This window comes from Heloderma suspectum, chromosome 6 (genome assembly GCF_057233095.1).
Source record: "Heloderma suspectum isolate Gila_16-S chromosome 6, 16-S_ref, whole genome shotgun sequence".
NCBI lineage: Eukaryota > Metazoa > Chordata > Lepidosauria > Squamata > Helodermatidae > Heloderma > Heloderma suspectum.
In genome coordinates, this window is record NC_139463.1 from 60456351 (window position 1) to 60470374 (window position 14024).

The window sequence follows — 14024 nt, forward strand, 5'->3', positions numbered from 1 at the left end:
ACCAAACTCCAACGAGGGGTGAAGCTCACTTGAGTTGAGGCTCTGCCAATAGCTTTAACGAAGCTTCGAAGGATGCCAAGATAGGACATAAAATTGTCCCCCTTCGAACTGATGTTTGGGTTCCCGCCTCGGGTATACTGCGGAAGGAGGGAGAAAGTCAAGTGGGAGGTGGGTAATCAGATGCTAAGGGATCAGTTGACTTCTCTACAGTCTGTTCTTTCACAGCTATGAGCTTATTCCGTTCTGTTACAGAGACTGCCGTTAGATGCACCTATCCATCTCTTCCAGACGGGAGACGAGGTGTTGCTGAAAAAGTGGAATAAAGAAGCTTTAAAAGAAGGGTGGGAGGGGCCTTATTTGGTGAGACCAACCAGCCACTCGTGTATAAAGCTTGTGGGTTCTAGCAAATGGACACATTGCAGCCAGATAAAGCCATTTAGGCGACCCTTGCTTCCTTCTGTCACCTGGAAAGAACAGAAGGACACGGGCAACAGTCCTTTGCTCCCTGGCACCCCTCTGGAAGCTGCCAAGGACACAGGCGAAGAAGCCATCCAGGAGCCACAATCACCTGTAATATACAAGTCACAACATCTAGGAGAAGCTCGAGATCGAATTACAAAAAACTTGTAATATAAAGCAAGTATTGTGGGTGGTGTTGGTAACGTTAGTCAAAAAATATTAACATAGATGGTGATACCTCAAGGACTTGGGCTTGACAGCTTTAAAATAAAACCCCGAAATGTCACACCTACAGCCCTCAGACCACTTCTAGTACAGATCCCTGAGAAAAAGAGGCGTCCCTGGAGAACCAGGTTAGAGATCCCAATAACAGAGGAAACTGATAATGTGTGATTAGAGTAGATAAAGTATACAGCCAAGTCTTTAAATAAGTCTGACTGTTTTGTTTGTGCCACAGGGAGATCTGTAGCAAAGGTGCTGCCCTTTCCACTGGGATGGGACACTCCTTCCCTCCTCACCTGTGTGATCCGTTTGTTCCAGCACCCTAACGCATGGGGAAAAAAAAGAAAAAAAAGTGCCAGACTCTCAATAAACTATACCCGTGATGCTATAAAGAGATTGGCTGAGCAACTAGATGCCACCAGCCAAATGGCTTGGAAAAATCGGCGTGTTCTTGATATGTTAGCAGAAAAAGGAGGGGTTTGTGTCATGCTAGGTAGACGGTGTTGCACCTTCATCCCTAACAACACTGCCCCAGATGGCACGGTAACAAGGGCTTTGCAGGGCCTCACCGCCTTGTCTGAAGAATTAGCCAAGAATTCAGGAATTAACAACCCCGTGACTGCCTAGTTAGAGAGATGGTTTGGAAAATGGAAACACCTAGCAGCCTCAATCCTTATTTCGCTTGTAGTGATGATAAGAGTTATAGTGTTATTTGGTTGTTGCATTATCCCCTGTGTTAAAGGCTTATCCCAGCGATTGATAAAAACCGCTCTGTCAAAACAGATGCTCTTGCTTTATTGTACCAATAAAGAGGCTCCGTTTTAAACGCTTTAAGACATGAATAAAGACTTAAAGGAGGGAATTGTTAGAAAAAGAGACTCCGTAACTGTTGGCGTCTCAAGTTACATAAAAGCCCGAGTGGCGAAAAATGTAGGCAGAGCAAAAAGAAAATCATACTGACGTGCTCATGACTAACAGTTTGGTAAGCTGATACTGACTGTTTATTGGCTATTGACTTGGTGAGCCGATGTACTGTTTCATTGGTTACTGGTAAGAACAATAGAAGGAATATGGTATAAAAGGCTTTTGCACACGTGTCTCGAGGTCCAGACTGCTCTGCACCCGTTTTGCAAAACGTTTCAATAAAATAGTGTTGGATCCACTGCTGCCTGCCTGGCATCCTTTCCTTCTAAACCGAAAGCAAGGACTATTTTTATCTAACACTGGCCTATGATGAATCCTTCTGTATGCGGGCGGCATTTGACCCCACGTTGCACTGGGACGCCAAAGATCAGGATCTTTGGCTGCAGTTTATGACCCCTGCCAGGCCGGGTTTTGGCGAGCAATCTGATAGTGGGCACATATTAGCTAAGCCTATGCCCGCCTCAGCCCCTAAGGCTGGGGCAGGACAGCTGGTTCAACACCACGCTCTCTGTTGGGAGTTTGGCTCCAAGGGCGTCTGCTTTAAAAACCCATGCAGATTTCTCCATGCGTGCTCCATTTTCAGGGGACAACACGCCTTCATTGGCTGCCCAAAGGCCAAAGGTCAGCGGGGCCCAAATCGGGAATGGCAGGGTGGTAGGAAGCCCGGGGGCAGCACACAACCTCTGCCAAAAGGGGCCCAGTCCAATTAAGTCGCAGCCCGTATGGCGCCTTTTGAAGAGCTACCTGCTTCGGGAAGATGCCCGCTACTTGGAAGAAGGATTTTCCCTGGGTTTTAGGATTCCGTTTCAGGGCCAACGCCAGGCCCAAATTTGCCGGAATCAGAAATCTATTGCAGGTTTCAAACACCTAGTCTTGGATAAGATCAATAAGGAAGTGGTCACAGGGCGGGTCATTGGTCCATTCGATTCCCCTCCTTTCCCCAACCTCAGGGTCTCCCCTTTGGGCATTGTGCCTAAAAAGGCCGCAGGTGAATACCGGTTGATCCACAACGTGTCCTTCCCCAGGGGAAAGTCTGTGAACGATGCCATTCCTGAGCACCTGTGCTCTGTTCAGTACATGCTGTTTGACCCGGCAGTATCTATGGTGAAGGCACTGGGCCCTGGGGCCCTCATGGGAAAATGCGACATTAAATCCACATTCCGCCTCTTGCCAATTTTCCCCAACAATTTCAACCTTTTAGGATTCAGTTTTTCTGGTCAGTTCTATGTCGACAGGGCCCTACCCATGGGATGTTCCATGTCCTGTGCTATGTTTGAGAAGTTCAGTTCCTTTTTGGAATGGGATCTGATTGATAAAACCAGGTCCCATAGCACTACCTTGACGATTTCCTATTGGCGGGTCCATCCGGCACCCCCCAGTGCGCACGGCTAATGCAGGAATTTTCTGCCCTCACAAATGAGCTGGGTGTACCTTTGGCGGGGGGGAAAACCGAGGGCCCTTCCCCCACTATTAAATTTTTGGGAATAGAACTGGACTCTGTGAATCAGTTATGTAGGCTCCCGGCCGACAAATTACAGGTCCTAAAGGAAAGGATACAGCACATGCTTCATTCTAAGGAAGTCAAGCTGTTGGCATTGCAGGAAGTTGTTGGGCATCTTAATTTCACCTGTCAGGTAGTTGCCCCTGGCAGGGCCTTCCTTAAACACCTTTGTAACACTATGTGGGGCCTGCGCTTGCCGCACCATCGCATTCGGTATCATCAGCCATGGAAGATTATCTTTCTGTGTGGCTGCATTTCCTTAATGCATTCAGTGGCATTTCCTTCTGGAGGAAGGACTTGCTATTGGAAGCAGAACTTCAGATACATTCTGATTAGGGATGGCGGAGAATTTCTCCCCGAAACTTCGGGGGGCCGAGCGCCAACGTGTTCGGCCCCCCGAACAAGTTTCGGGGAGAAATCCTCCGCACCCCCCCCGGGATGGGACTTACCTTCCCTGAATGTCCCTCCCGGAGGCAGGTCCGGCTGGCGGTTCGTCGGGTGTTCGACCGGGGCGGGAGTGGCAGCCGGTCTTTCGACCGGCTGCCCCCCCCGCCATTGCAATAAAAGAAAAAAAAAAAAAAAAACGTCCCCTGATAGGCTACGTGACGATTCACGTAGCCTATCACGGCTAGATTTGCAAAGTCAGCCGTGATAGGCTACATCAATCGTCACGTAGCCTATCACGGGTGACTTAAAAAAAAAAAAAGTGTGTACGGATAATGGCGGCCCCCATAGGGAGCCGCCATTCGCGTTCCTTATTTGGTCGCTGTAGTCTACGTAAATGTTTACGTAGACTATGGCGAAAATAAGGGCAACGCTATTTGCGTTGCCCTTATTTTCGCCGTAGTCTACGTAAACATTTACGTAGACTACAGCAACTAAATAAGGAACGCGAATGGCGGCTCCCTATGGGGGCCGCCATTCGCGTACGCGCTTTTTTTTTTCTTTTTTTAAAGTCACCCGTGATAGGCTACGTGACGATTGACGTAGCCTATCACGGCTGACTTTGCAGATCTAGCCGTGATAGGCTACGTGAATCGTCACGTAGCCTATCAGGGGGCGTTTTTTGTTTTTTGTTTTTACTTCCGCGTTCGCGGCCGGGCGAGGCGAGGCGCCTCCTCCCCGGCCTGAATTTCGGCCAGGCAAGGTGGGAAGCCTCCCCCCCTGGTCTGAACTTCATGGGGGGAGCAGCGAAGCGCTCCCCCCCCACCGCGAACAAGCTGCGAGAAAAGGTAAGTGACTTTCGTCCACCCCTAATTCTGATTCATCTGGGGCCCTAGGCTTTGGGGTTGTGTTTCGCAATCGATGGTGCCACGCACGTTGGTGGGCTGAGTGGTTAGCCCTAGGCATCGGAAGAGAACTTACCTTCTTAGAGCTCTTTCCGATATATGTTGCCGCGCACCTGTGGGCAGCCCAGCTAGGGATGGCAGAGAATTCCGCCACAGATCTCAGGGAGGCCGAATGCCAGTGCATTCGGCCCCCCGAAATCTGTGGCGGAACGGCCTGCCACCCCCCGCCACCCCCGCGGATCCCCCCGGGATGAGACTTACCTGGGGCGGATCTTCCGAGCGGCAGCGGCGGCTCCGGCGGCAGCGGCAGGGGCTGCGGAGGCTGGTCTTCCAACCGGCTGCTGCCGCCGCCATTTGCAGGTTGTTGTTTGGGGGTTTTTTTTACACCAACATGATAGGCTACAAAAGTTTTTACGTAGCCTAAAACGTCTGGGTAAAAAAAAAAGGCGTAAGCAAATGGCGGCAGCTACAGCCACCGCCATTTGTGTTCCTTATTTTGGGCCATCTTAGTCTACATAAGTAATTACGTAGACTAAGACAGCGAAAATAAGGGGAACACAAATAGCGTCCACTACGCTATTTGCGTTCCCCTTATTTTCGCCATCTTATTCTATGTAAATATTTACGTAGATTAAGAGGGCAAAAATAAGGAACGCAAATGGCAGCAGCCGTAGCCACCGCCATTTGCGTATGCGGGTTTTTTGTTTTCCCAGAGCCCTCCATGGCCGGAAATCCGACTGCGGACAGCTCTGGCCTGGCTGGGCTTGGCTGGGCCTGGCTGGCTGCTCCGCAGAGCCGCAGCGGGGCACAGCCGGCCAAGGAGGATTCCGGGAGGGGAGGAACAGAGCGCCTTCCCCCCGTCCAGGATTCTGGGGGGAGGGACAGAGCGCCTTCCCCCCGTCCAGGATTCCGGGGGGAGGGACGGAGCACCTCCCCCCCACCATCAGCATAATCCGCAAACAGGTAAGTTATTTTCATACATCCCTACCTGGGGCGGATCTTCCGGGCAGCGGCGGCTCTGGCAGCAGCTGCGGCGGCGGCAGCTGGTCTTCCGACCGGCTGCCGCAGTCACCATTTCCAGTCTTGGTAAAAAAAAAAAAAAGATGTGATAGACTACATAAAGATTTACGTAGCCTATCATGGCTGGGTGGGTTTTAAAAAAAAGAAAAAGATGTGATAAGCTACGTAACCATGGCTGGGTGGGTTTTAAAAAAACAAAAACCCGCATACGCAAATGGTGGCGGCTATGGCCGCCGCCATTTGCGTTCCTTCTTTTTCGCCATCTGAATCTCCGTAAATATTTATGTAGACTATGATGGCGAAAATAAAGGGGAACGCAAATAGTGTAGCAGGCACTATTTGCGTCCCCTTTTGATTTGCCGTTTTAGCCTACATAAAGATTTATGTAGGCTAAAACGGGGAATCAAAAAGGGACGCAAATGGCCCGGCAAATGGCGCCCGCTACACAGTCCTTAGCCCCCAGCACGAGAGCGGCTTACGCCAGGTCACATAGGGAGTTCTTTTCATTCCAGGTGGCTGCACATCTTCCACAGTGCTGGCTAATACCGGTCGATCACCTACTGCAGTTTTGCGTGCATGCCCACAGGTGGGGCCTAGTGGCCCAGACCATCGGGGGTAGGCTTGCTGCACTTGCCTTCTGGTCTAAAATGAAGGGTGTAGCAGATAACACCATGGACTTCCAGGTCCAGCGGATGCTTCAGGGCTGGCCCAGGGGGTCCCCGGTGCCTCCTGACCCTAGACGCCCTCTGTCAGCAGACATATTGATGGGCTTGCAGGATGTGTGGCCTTCCTTGTGCAAATCCCCTCAAGAAGCCTCGTTGTTTCATGCTGCAGCTCTTACAGCATTCTTTGGGGCATTCAGGATATTGGAGTTGGTGGTGTCCGCTAAGGGTGACCTGTCAGGACGAGCCTTGCAGTTTAATTACTTACAGTTTTCTCAACAGGGGGCCCGTATTCAGCTTAGGAGGTCCAAGACTGACCAGGGGGGAAGGGGCATCAGCGTGTCTCTGTTTCCAGCCTCCGTGCCAGACCTCTGCCCGGTCACGGCATTGAGGGACTTTCTGAAGGTTCGAGGAAACCTGCCCAGCCCCCTTTTTTGCCATACAGACTCTTCTCCTTTAACCAAATATCAATTTTGGGCAGTCACACAGCGAGCATTAAAGGCACTGGGTTTGGGTGCTCTTCATTTCGGCACACATTCCTTCCGGATTGGGGCTGCCTCCACCGCTGCGTCTCTGGGGTTCACATCAGACAAGGTGCAGTCGGTCGGTAGGTGGTGCTCCAAGGCGTATTGGGCGTACATGAGGCCACTGCTGGGCCCTTAGCGTGTGTGGACATTTCCGTTCATTACTTTTCTTGTTCTTCTAGATCACTGGAGTGCGAGTGATCCAATGAAGGTGCTCATCTGCAGGCACAGTATGTTTTTTTTGGGCAGGTCGGAGGGCCTCCTCCAGCTGCGGATCCCAGCTAGGGCTCAGCCGCTATGCCACCATTCAGTGGTTGGGCAGATGCAGGATGCGTTGGGAGCGCCTCCTGCCCACGTTATTCCAGCAAGGGCTGGTGAAGATTCCCCCACAGATTCTAGTGTTGCACTTAGGGGGGAACAATTTAGGCCTGCTGAAAGGCAAGGCCCTGATTCTTCAAGCTCGGGAAGACTTGCAGCTGATTTGGCGTCGCTGGCCGGGAATCACCATTATCTGGTCCAACTTGTTGCCTAGAGTGGCCTAGAGGGATGGTTTGGATTCTCGTGCCATGGATAAGGCCCGTAAAAAGGTCAACAGAGAGACTGGGAACTTCCTGATCAAACAGGGTGACCGGACCATCATCCACCCCGACATTTCCCCTGTTCGGGGGATACTCTATAGGGCGGACGGTGTTGATCTCACCGAACTAGGCAATGATGTCTTTTTGGCCGATCTACGAAGGGGCATTTGGGAGTGTTTACTGTGCAGGTGGGGGGACAGCGAATAAGCAGAGGCTTGTTGCCCTCCTGTGGCGGCTCCGGGTGGGCTCTCCACTGGGGGAGTGGACAGGTGAGCATTCGTAGGCACCGTTTCAGGTGACTGGTAAGGCCCAAGGCTTCCAGCTCAGGGTTTTGTGGCCCCTGTTGGGAGATACGGCTTACCTTTGAGGCCAACCCTCCTCGCCTACTCGGGTTCTGTGGCTCGAGGGGGGGTGACAGGGGAAGGTCTCCCAGCCCAGAACTGGGTATGTCCGATTGGTGGGCGAGGGTAGACGCCTCGCCACAGACAACGAATGCCTCACTCTACACCTGTCATGTTGGTCTTGTTGGTGGTGTGCCCGCCACTGCTTTCTTCGCACATTATAATCTATCAATAAATGTGGCCCTGTTTATCCCAAATTGATTGGTGTCGTCTCGTCATTTCTCCCCCTGTCCACTCGCAATAGCCACACCATGGGCTTCTGAAGAGCTTGAGGCAATAAATTGTTGTCCATAATATGGGTGTTTTAATATTGCCTGGTGTCTCTTAGTTAGATGCGCTCTTGCAAAATTACAATGTCTGGAGAGTGCTTTTTAATTTCTGTTGTAACCCTTTTCCTTTTAGCAACTGTGCCACTTGACCACGTTCACACACACACAGAGGTCCCAGAAATGCACCACTAAACTTCTGCTGCTGCTTGGGCCTCTCCTCCACACGGCAGTGATTCCCCTCCTCACCACACCTGCACATTCCGAGGTCCACATGATGAGACACCCACAGACTTGCATTATGCATATAAAAAATATTTTTAAAAGGGAAGGAAATGGCATTTTAAAAATCAATTCCATCAACAACAGTGGAAAGGAATAGGAAAACATCAGACTCTAAAATAAGGAGCCTATACTTTTGTTCACAAATGACGGGCACCAAAGGGAGCCAACACAGGTTTTGAGGAACACTCTTGCATGACCAAGGTTTTTCTTCTTTTGTCTGTTAACTGCCCTTCCTCCTTCAGTATTTCACCAATCTCCTTAACATTTTCAGGTGATGTAAAACAAACATGTCTTCCTGGCATCTGCATTTTTCAGGAGGGATGGTGAAATCTTTTCGATTTTATAAAGCTTAGAACAACCCACCTGCCTGATTTCCATTCAACCTTACGGGACCCTGATTTTCCTGACACCTTATCTAAAAGGAGCTACAACTGTTCCTCCTATAACAGAGATGTGCATTGTTATTTTTCTAATGTTCAATAAAAGGTCCCTAATGTTGGAGGAATCTGTTATACTGTTGTCTCTTCTCTCAACCCAATTTTCCTTTTTTTCCACAACAGCGTATTCATATGTTTTACATTCCAACTCTGCAAATATGGGTGTCGCTGACATTCTTCATGACTGAACATAATGCATTCTTGCTGCTAGTATCACCCCTCTAATAGTGAGCTCAGGGGGCAAGTGCCAACAACAACCAAGCCACAATTGGGCTCCTGAGAAACAAGAGAGAAGGATGAGCATTCTGGAAGGAAACAGGTTGAGAGAAGCACTGAAACTTGAACACAATTTATTTTATCCTTTTTTATTTATTATCACATTTATATCCCGCCATGTTTCCTCTTGGAAGGAACTCAAGTTCCAGATGCCTCAACAGTGGCCAATAAAATAAAGTAAAACTTCCCCTCCCAAGACCAATCCAGTGAGAAGAACTGAGAATTGCATGGAGGAGAGAAGAATGTTCTCCTTATAGGGGAAGTGAGATCCATGCAATTTAGAGTATCTCAGAAGTGAACCTAACCTGAACCATACTGCAACTTTTTGTTGTACATCCAATGCATGCTATATAATGATTCCTGATACTGTGATGGCGTGATTTTTTAAATAATTATATGATTGAAATACGTCTAGGAGAAATATAAAGCCATACAGACAACCTTTTAAGTCCACTTCCAGTTGAATGGGGAAGAGCAAAAGCCCGATGTGGAAAGGACCCCGTAGTTTAAGGAATAACTCATCACATTTAACAATGTTATTGGCCTTTGTTTGGTGTACTTGACAGGAAACTAGAGAAGCAGGGCATGTTTCGAAGTGATAGGCACCCTAAGTCTTTCTCCTTATTAGATGATCTTTACAGTTGAGACTGGGCCTCAGCACTATGATGTAGCATTTGGGGAGGAAGATGCAAGCCAGGAGACCAGCCCCAGAGGCCAAGATGGAGAAGACCTCCACAGCCACCATGGACTTCCCCTTGGTGCTCAGGTAGGTGGGCACAAAGGAGACCCAAACACTACAAAACACCAGCATGCTGAAGGTGATAAACTTGGCTTCATTGAAGGTGTCAGGCAGTTTTCTGGCTAGGAAAGCCACCATGAAGCTGACGACAACCAGAAAACCCATGTAACCCAGGACAGTGTAAAACATAATGACTGAGCCTTCATTACATTCGACGATGATTTCTCCAGCCAGGGAATGGAAGTCCAAGATTGGGAATGGGGGAGAGGTCACCAGCCAGAAAGCACAGATAATTGCTTGGATGAGGGGACAGGCCAGGACAATGGAGTTTGGTAGTTGTCTCCCCAAGAGTTTTCTGGCCATGTTTCCTGGCTTGGTGGCCATGAAGGCCAGAACCACTGTGACAGTTTTTGCCAACACGGAAGAAATGGCAACGGAGAAGATGATGCCAAAAGCAGTTTGACGTAGAAGACACATGACTTTCGTGGGGCGACCGATGAACAGAAAGCAGCAGAAGAAACAGAGCAGGAGAGAAAGGAGAAGGACATAGGTGAGGTCTCAATTGTTGGCTTTGACGATGGGCGTGTCACGGTGTAGAATGAAGGTGGCCAACACTACAGATGTAATCAGAGAGAGGAAGAGAGCCAGAGAAGCTAAAATGAACCCCAGTGTACCTTGGTAGGAAAGGAAGTGGATCTTCTTGGGGAAACAGTGGTCTTGGTTGCTGTTTGGATGTTGATCTTCTGGGCATGGGACACAGTGATCTGCATCTGGAATGAGCAGAAGTATCTCAAACATGACATAGATGTTCTTTATGTGGGGACAGTGCAGCCCACAAAGAAGGAGATGGAGATATCAGTTCCCTAGCTTACTGTACATATAAGCATGCAATGTCCCTTTTAGTATTTTCTCTTTACATTTCAACAACATATTGCATAAGAGCAGAGTCAGGAAAGGTACAAGATTCTGCTTTTCACCTGTGTAGAATAGCCCATGCTAGCAGACGTTCCATATTCTGCAAGAAGAAAAATCAGAAGTCTGTAACCAGAACTTAAAAACTGTTAAGTGTAAGAACATCACCACAGCTTGTCACCTGCAGTGCCTTCTGAATGGGAAAATAAATACATAAATAACTCTCTGTCATTTGCTTCAGATGAGGCACTTTCTTCAGAGGAGATGTGTTGGTGCAGAGGCTGGGATATAGGTGACAGAAAACAATATAGATTAAACAGCAGTTTCTTTGACATTGGAGTATCATGCTCCAGTTGCTACAACAACTGATCACCGCTCAGCTTCATGTCTAATGCCCAAACAACGGAGATTGGAAACATGGTGTTTAAAACACTGTGCATGGAAAGGTGAGCCAATGCAGCTATCTAAGGATAATATTATCCTTTATTATTTAAATAGGTTCCTTCAGGAAATTGTGAATAGTCTGCAAAAGAGTAAACCACCGAGTTATGCAATCCCCAGTGGTTCTTATGGGGAAAATATGCATAGGTTAACTGGCTATGTCTTCTCCTTGCCCATGATCTTCCCATGCTAATCCCAGTATGCTCTGCACTTTGACAAGGCTCTGAATGCTTGAGCTACCTGTCTGGTTGGAAATCGTCCCTTCTGGACAACGATCACATCTGTAGCAGCAAACCGCCTTCCCCTCTGGAACTTTTCTCTGGTGTCCCGGAGAGCAACGTTCCACACACCTTGCAGATGGAGAAACCTAAAAGGGAAGAGAGAAATGGTTGAGGGTTTACATGCAATGGATGTCGCACAAAAATACGACAGAGTTACTCAACAAGAGTTTCCCATTACACAATGCATAGGATCACCAATTTAAAAAGTCTGAATCTTTTCTGCAGGTTACTTAGAATCATCCTAATGGAAGCTGATGTGAATATATATGCTCATAGAGAAACAAAAGCATGAAGCTGCCTCCTACTGCATCAGATCCTTGGTCTACCTAGCCCAGTATTGTCTGTACTGAATGGAAGTGCCTCTCCAAGGTTTAAGACAAGGACCATTTCCCAGCTATACCTGGAGATGCCAAGGACTCTACCTGGGATTTTGCATGCAAAGATGGATCTTTCTCACTGGACAAGGACCCCTCCCTGCACTCAGTAGGCTTTTGGTCTCATCTAGGAAGGCACCTTTCATGCTCAAGTGATAGAACTACAACAGTCTTTATTGCCCCCATGACATTCACTTCAAACCCACCTCTGTAGCCCACACTATTGCATCAGAGTGAACAGTGAAGTCCTGGTCAGGCGGAGCTTCTGGATCCACCTGTCCAACTTTGGTGTGAGCAAAAGATATATTTGAGAAGAAAACCCAGTTCACAATATCATATCTCTCTCCCTTTTTAAAGAAAGAGACTTCATCTCCAGCACTGTTGTTAAACCGGACATTCCTCAAAGAGGCAAGAATCTGAAATGGAAGAGAGAATTATAAACAGGGTAATTGTGAATGAGTTCTGGTGTCTTCTGACATTCTGTGACTGCCATCTAGTTAGGAGACAACTTCTTTTTTCTTTACTTGATTGCTTAGTTCAACACTGAAGATGCATTAAGATGGGTTCATTGGCCAATTGCTCAAATATACTCGCCAGGTGGTTTGGCCTTTCTTCTTTGGTGTCTCCTTTCTGCAAAACACCCTCATATCCTTGCCTTTGTGCCAGAGGAAGAAGGGTGGTGCCATCGAGGCGAACAACACCTGAGGAGATCTCATGCTGCCTGGCAAGAATGAACATGGGGCAGGGAGGGGGGAGACGTAGGGATGGCGGAGAATTCCGCCATGGATTTCAGTGAGGCCAAATGCACTGGCATTCGGCCCCCCAAAATCCATGGTGGAACGGCCTACCATCCCATGCTACCCCCATGGATTCCACCCGGGATGAAGCTTACCTGGGGGGGATGTTCCGGATGGCAGCATCTCCGGCGGCGGCGGCTGGTCTTTCGACCGGCTGCCACAGCCGCCATTGTCGTCCTGGTCTTTGCCATGATAGTATTTACATAGCCTATCATGGCTGGGGGGGGGGAACGGCGTACGCAAATGGTGGCAGCTACGGTGGCTGCCATTTGCATTCCCTATTTTTCGCCGTTTTAGTCTACGTAAATATTTACATAGGCTATTACGGCGAAAAAAAGGGGAACGCAAATAGCGTAGTGGGTGCTATTTACATTCCTTTTTTTCTGCTGTTTTAGCCTACGTAAATATTTATGTAGGCTAAAATGGGAAAAATAGAGAACACAAATGGGGGCCGCCATAGCTGCCGCCATTTGCGTATGCTGTTTCCCCCCCCCAGGATCGCCTCCCCCCCATCGAGGATTACAGGGGGAGGGGTGGAGCGCCTCCCCCCCACCATGAACACAATCCGCGAAAAGGTAAGTGACTTTTGTACATCCCTAGGGAGAAGCGGCCTGTTGTTTGCTCCGGGAGATGAGGGGTGGGGCGAAGAAGACTATGTATTTGGGGTGACAGCTTGCTTGGTTCTTCCTCCTCAGTAGTCACTGTTTTAAATTCAGGATTATCACAGAAGCACCATTGCTGTCAACTGCTTTTTCCTCAGTGCTCTTTCAGGGAAATGATAGGCATGGAAGAATATCTATGGGGAATGTCTCTATTGGGATCTTTAGATTGGAACAACAGCCCTTCTCCTAGGCACAACCTTTGCCTTCAGGATCAGACCACTGAGAAACCACCAAGGAACCTTTCATAAGATTGCCAGCTCTCGACAAGGACATTACCTGCCATGGCTGAAGATTCAGCAGCCTCTTGCCTCCCCCTCTCAATGTATGCTTGGATCCAGATGAGGACACAGCATGTAACGTGTGTGCAATGGAATAGACAGCATTGTAGATACTGTAACTGTAACTGGACATGGTCATTTCAAGCATATGGCTCGGCACATCCCGTACCTTCTTCTCCCCAGTACAGCTCCTCCTTCCCCTCGGAGAGATTTCTCCTGGTTTCAGAAACTGACAGGCAAATGCGAATTCCCACCATTTTTGGAGAAAGACATCTCCTTGTGGTCGGTGTGGATTTAAGGCCCAGAGAAAATGTGTGAATTCTGGCACATCCCTGCTTTGGACTCTGAAATGCAAAGCACCATGGAAGAATTTGGCCTGGTTTAAATTTTGGCCTTTATCAGAAGTTTCCGAATGGGCTGTCAGGATCCAAACCTTCCTAAATGGGGTCTTGGTCTTTTTGTCATGAATAGCCAAGAAGACTCTTAACATGTGTAAAACGTTGGGGTCCCCAAAGACGATTATCACTTGGGGTTCAAACCAAGCACTAGGAATAGATCCAGATAGTGCTTGTTGTAGAAGGAGAGGGTTTGTTGGCTCAAACATGTCAGTGAAGGCTACACAGATGTCCTTCTGCTTGAGCATTGGTGTCAGTGTCTGGATGAAGTTTTCTCCACTCTCCTCAGTTAAGGCAACCA

The 14024-nt window shown here is 48.6% G+C and overlaps 1 pseudogene; it reads right to left on the reverse strand.

Annotated features, from left to right (window-relative positions):
- Positions 1–3325: 3325 nt before the first annotated feature.
- On the reverse strand, positions 3326–13585 carry LOC146340978 (vomeronasal type-2 receptor 26-like; annotated as a pseudogene).
- Positions 13586–14024: the final 439 nt, after the last annotated feature.